Source organism: Mus caroli, chromosome 2 (assembly GCF_900094665.2).
Source record: "Mus caroli chromosome 2, CAROLI_EIJ_v1.1, whole genome shotgun sequence".
NCBI classification, from domain to species: Eukaryota; Metazoa; Chordata; class Mammalia; order Rodentia; family Muridae; genus Mus; species Mus caroli.
In genome coordinates this window covers 21,037,329-21,042,339 of record NC_034571.1, presented here as the reverse complement: position 1 = coordinate 21,042,339, position 5,011 = coordinate 21,037,329, and the positions used below count along the sequence as shown (strand labels likewise).

Sequence of the window (5,011 nt, the reverse complement as noted above, 5' to 3'; positions counted from 1 at the left end):
TTCCCCTTCTTTATCCTCTGTGATCTCTCGGATCAGGGGGAGACCAAGACTGTTCAGGTAGCTTGTGGTTGGGTCAGAGAGTAGGACTCAGCACCAGCGCAGTAGTGAAATTCTCCTCATGAGCTGAGTCCTCCCAATTTGGCTACTCCAATCCAGCACCTTGTGCACAGTACAGGAACAGGAGTGTCTATGACCCTAGCAGGGCCCCTCAGATCTCTGGGAAATCTAGGACAAGGGTACAGTTGGGCATCATGGGTTTCATCAAGGAACAGACACTGTACAAGTTCAAGTCCATGAAGCCACAGGATGACTTAAGTGTGGGGACCCCCAATAGTCACAACTCCCTGCCCTCATAACCTCTGGCCTCCATGACCTCCATGTCCCTCAAGGAGGTCATGCTGGCCTCCACCGGGCTGCCTGCCCAGATGGCTTCAGTGCCCCCTGCATCCTGAGGTGTCTGTTTCCCCTTGGCCATGGGTTCCCATGTGGACGACAATATGTGGAAACTCCTCCGCATTCTTCAGGATATCCGCTGCCCTTCCGGCCAGCTCGGCCTTGGCACCCAGGGGGGGACCAGCCTTCCGGACCTCACCCAAGGGCTGTGCATTCCTCTCTGTTGATTCACTGTCCCTCCTTCCCAGTGGCTTGCTGCTGCTCTGGCTGGATGCCACCCTCTGCCAGGTTAGGGTGGAGGGCTAGTGTCACTGGTCAGCCATCCTCCTGTGTGTGTCACATCAAGAGCTCAAGAACTCCTCCATTCTCCCAGGATGTTGTAGCTGGAGACTAAGGACACCTTTGCACTCATGAGACAACTCTGGGATCTGACCCCAGGACCACCTGCACACCTAAGAATGGATTAAATTACAACACAGACACATCCACACAGAGCGGCTGCTCTTGGAAGATGTGTGTGCATATACCTGTCCTGCCTCTCCTTTGCACCCTTCATGGTTTCACACCAGCCCTGCAGCTACAGAGTCTCCATTGGCCTGTGAGCATCGGGAAAGCTCTCTGGCCCAGCATGTGCACTTCACCTGATGCTTATGGAAGACACACAGCACCCAAGTGCACACTGATAAACAGGAAAACACCTCCTCCAGGATTGCTCTAGGCCTCAGAGGAATTGGCCAGAGCTTCGAAGCAGTGTGGTATGTACAACCTGGGATTACTCTTCAGCATGTGGTCAGTCCAGAGCTTAACACATGCTTTTCTGAAGCTGTGAGCTGAGCTGCCCTCATCACAGGCCTGCATCTGGTCCCCTACATAGAACCATGTCCTTGGCACAGTGGCCCACATGCCCCTCTGGCCCATCATGGGCAGCCCATGTTGACCTTAGAGGTTCAGCTTCCTGGTGTGGAGGCCAGGCAGATATCAGCCTAGCAGATGGGCAGAAGTGCCCAGGTCCAGCCTATGCCTAGGGCTGCCGTGAGTGAATGGCTATGGGTTAGGTAAGATGCAGCCTCTCTCAGGCAGGTACCTCATGTGGCGGTGCATGAGTGTTGGCCTTCAGTGGTACTCGGTGTCTACCTGAGGCCATAAGTGGTGGTAGGGCTCAGCTGCTAGTGGAGGCTACCGCGTACTGACTACCAACTAGCCCAGGCACCAATACATACACCTCTGTGAACTACTTGTAGCACAGGTACCCCTAGGCACTGCTGAGAAATGACACTGGGACAAAGTGTGGAAAGAGAGGCAGGGGACTTTAGGACACCCAAAACAGGGCCCTGTCCTTCTGTGAGCAAAGACAGGAGGGGCAGCAGAGGTATGTGCCTTCCAACTTCTACCCTGGGCTGTACAATCTCTCCAAGCTCTCTCTCCTGGCTCAGTCCCACTAACCTCAGAGGCGGATCCTGCTTTGCCCTCCCGGAAGCCCACCCCAGCTTCTCCTTCAGACAGGCCATGGGTTATGTGCACAGCAGAGGCCCTTCCTTTACCTCTCAAACGGTGACCTGGGGGCAGCAGCCCTGCTAAGGGATTTTATGTCTCTTTTCAGGGCAGGGCCTTCCTGACATTGTGGCATGACTTCTGCTTGCTGCCTTCTCCCATAAAACAGTGATTCCTCCGTAGAAAGCACTCCGCAGTGGGTGAGTACTTTCTACTATGCCTGGATCAGGCCTCAGAGTAAACATCAAGGCCTGATGTTTACGTATCGATACTTGCTTCACTCTGACTCACTCCTGTCTTCCTCAGGGAGAGCATGGAGAACAAGCACGTCATACAACCCTGAGCCACCCCCACCCCTTACCTCTTGGTGCTGTGGCCAGCTGTCTTCACACGATGGTTGGTACTCACTTACCCAGAGGCCCCCTCAAGATTCTGCCCTTGCTTCCAGCCTTGACCCCCAACTCCAGACTGAAGGATGTCGTCTGAGGGTCTGATAGGATGTACACTACTTGGAGAAGGGGCCAGAGGCAGGGCTGTCAGGAGGGGATTGGGTATCTGTGCGTGGTTACCAGGATGGCAGTTCACAGCAAGGCTGTCCCTAGATTTCCCTAGAGCAGCCTCAGGTGTCTCTGCCTCCTCCTCCTCCCAGCCCCACAACTGTGCCAGCTTTCTAGACTATTACCAGTGGCTGAGGACACAGAGCCGGTTGATCCTTTAGGTCAGGAACAAACCTCTAGTTGGTGCTCAAAACCTGACAACAATGTCTGGAGGTATGAAAGAGGAAGAAGGAGGGGAGAGGAGATGCTCAGAGGAGAAGAGAAAACTCAAAGCTAAGGTCATTCACTCAGTTCTGCAGATGTCAGAGCTTGGCCTGGCTGGAAAATCTCGGCCCTCCAGAAGCAGACAGTGGTGACAGGGCTGGGGAGCACAGGGCATACAGAGCATGCCCCAGTGCCCTGGGCTCTTTGCATGGCAGGGTTGAGGGCATCTGTCTTAGTCAGGGTTTCTATTCCTGCACAAACATCATGACCAAGAAGCAACCTTGGGGAGGAAAGGGTTTATTTGGCTTACACTTCTATACTGCTGTTCATCACCAAGGAAGTCAGGACTGGAACTCAAGCAGGCCAGGGAGCAGGAGCTGATGCAGAGGCCATGGAGGGATGTTCTTTACTGGCTTGCTTCCCCTGGCTTGCTCAGCCTGCTCTCTTATAGAACCAAGACTACCAGCCCAGAGATGGTCCCACCCACAAGGAGCCTTTCCCTCTTGATCACTAATTGAGAAAATGCCTATTAGCTGGATCTCATGGAGGCATTTCCTCAACTGAAGCTCCTTTCTCTGTGATAAATCAAGTTGACACAAAACTAGCCAGTACAGCATCCCTCCTAACCCCTTCCCTGAAAACACTGGGGGGGGGGCATGTGGTATTGCTGCTGCAGAAGAAGCCAAATGAGGACTTTGGGGTTCAGCCTTTCTAGTCTCACAGAGGTCATCCTGGGATACTGCTGTAGGGAGAGAGTCTTGCCTGTCTGTTGCTGATGTCAAGTTACTATATTTTAAGGTTTTTACTTTCCTCAAAGTCACGCTCATGATCAGGAATTCTACAGAACTGTACTCCCTCCCCCTTCCCAAGACCCAGCCAGTGCAGGTCAACTTAGAGAGAGCATGCACCCAGTGTGGTCACTCTTAGGAGGTTTGAATGGCCCAAAAGTAATAGCAGGAAAGGTCCAAGTTAAAGCATCACACTGTGAGTGCGAACGTGTGGTACACTATCCAGCCACATCCTCCGAGCTAATTATTTCTGACGTGAGGTTTTCTCAGTCCACCAAGAATGGCCCATCTTCCTGCAAATGCAGCTTCATCTCTCAGGTTATGGTAAAACAAAGCTTCTAGACATATCTTATATACAGTGTCTGGGCTGTGGTGTCCATCCAAGGCATAGCTCCCTCTCAGGCTTCTCTGTGAGCTCGGTGGAGCTGTGGATACAGAGCTGAGATCCAGAATGTGGGGCAGCTCCTGGACACAGGCTCCCATGCGACAGGGAGTGAGAACCACTGCTACACTTGACCCCTGGTGTGACCTGCTCTTTTGGAACTTTGGAAGTTTTCCACATCGTGTTAAGACAGTTCATGATGTCGTGCCTAGGCAGGCCTGTTTGCTGGGCTCCTGCATCCTCTCCTAGAGGGCCAGTCTGACGATCTCACTCTTCTCCTGTGACTGATTTCTGCTCATTTTCCCTAAGGCTATCATTATTTAGATGTTTTGCTTTCTTGACAAAATTTGTAATAATAATAATAAAAAATCTTTACTTATTTTCTTTCTTTTATAGTATTTTGTAGAAGACATCTTCAAGTTGATTTTCTAAGTTGATTTTGTTAAGCCTTAGGGTTTGTTTTTTTTTTTTTTTTTTTTATACCAATGAGAAAGACAGCAATATTTATTTAGAGATTTCCTGTGTCTCTGTTTTCTTCTGCTTCCCCGGCTCCAGTTTGAGCGGTCTGTGCTAGTGCGTATAAGGTTGGCCTATGACCCTGAGGCACAACAACTGGTGCTCTGCAAGGCAAGGCCCAGCAGGAGCAACAGTGTCTGTCAGCTTTCTGCCCTCCTGGAGGATGGGGTGGGGGCTGGGGATCTCTTCAGGAACTTCCCAGCTTCAGCATGGAGCCTGCTAGGATTTGGATGATGGGTGTGTCCTGGAATCTTAGATTCTGGACTGGCTCTGCTGAGCTATGGAATTGTTGAGAGGTGGGGCTTGGGGCTGGAGAGATGGCTTAGCAGTTAAGGACACTGGTTGCTTTCCCAGAGGTCCTAAATTCCCAGCAACCATAGGATGGCTCACAACCATCTGTAATGTGATCTGATGCCCTCTGCTGGCATGCAGGTGTACATGCAGACAGCACACATGTACATAAAAATAAATAAATCTTAAAAAACAGTGCGGCTTGGTCTCTGGGATGGAGTTAGTTATAGTACAGCTACCATGGATGAGTGGCCCTTTGCTTTCCTGTCTGCTTCTCTGTGATGTTATGATGTGGACTGCAGGAACCCTCCCCTCCCCAGAGAGGTGCAGACTGCAGGAACCCTCCCCTCCCCAGAGAGGTGCAGACTGCAGGAACCCTCCCCTCCCCA

At 51.6% G+C, this 5,011-nt stretch overlaps 1 long non-coding RNA gene across 1 annotated transcript; it reads left to right on the top strand.

Moving 5' to 3' along the window:
* The first annotated feature begins 714 nt into the window (after window positions 1-714).
* LOC110308548 lies at window positions 715-4,325 on the top strand. The gene is made up of 3 exons (XR_002379572.1): window positions 715-1,148; window positions 1,994-2,084; window positions 2,191-4,325. It is a non-coding gene; the product is annotated as an uncharacterized LOC110308548 (long non-coding RNA).
* The last annotated feature ends 686 nt before the right edge of the window (window positions 4,326-5,011 follow it).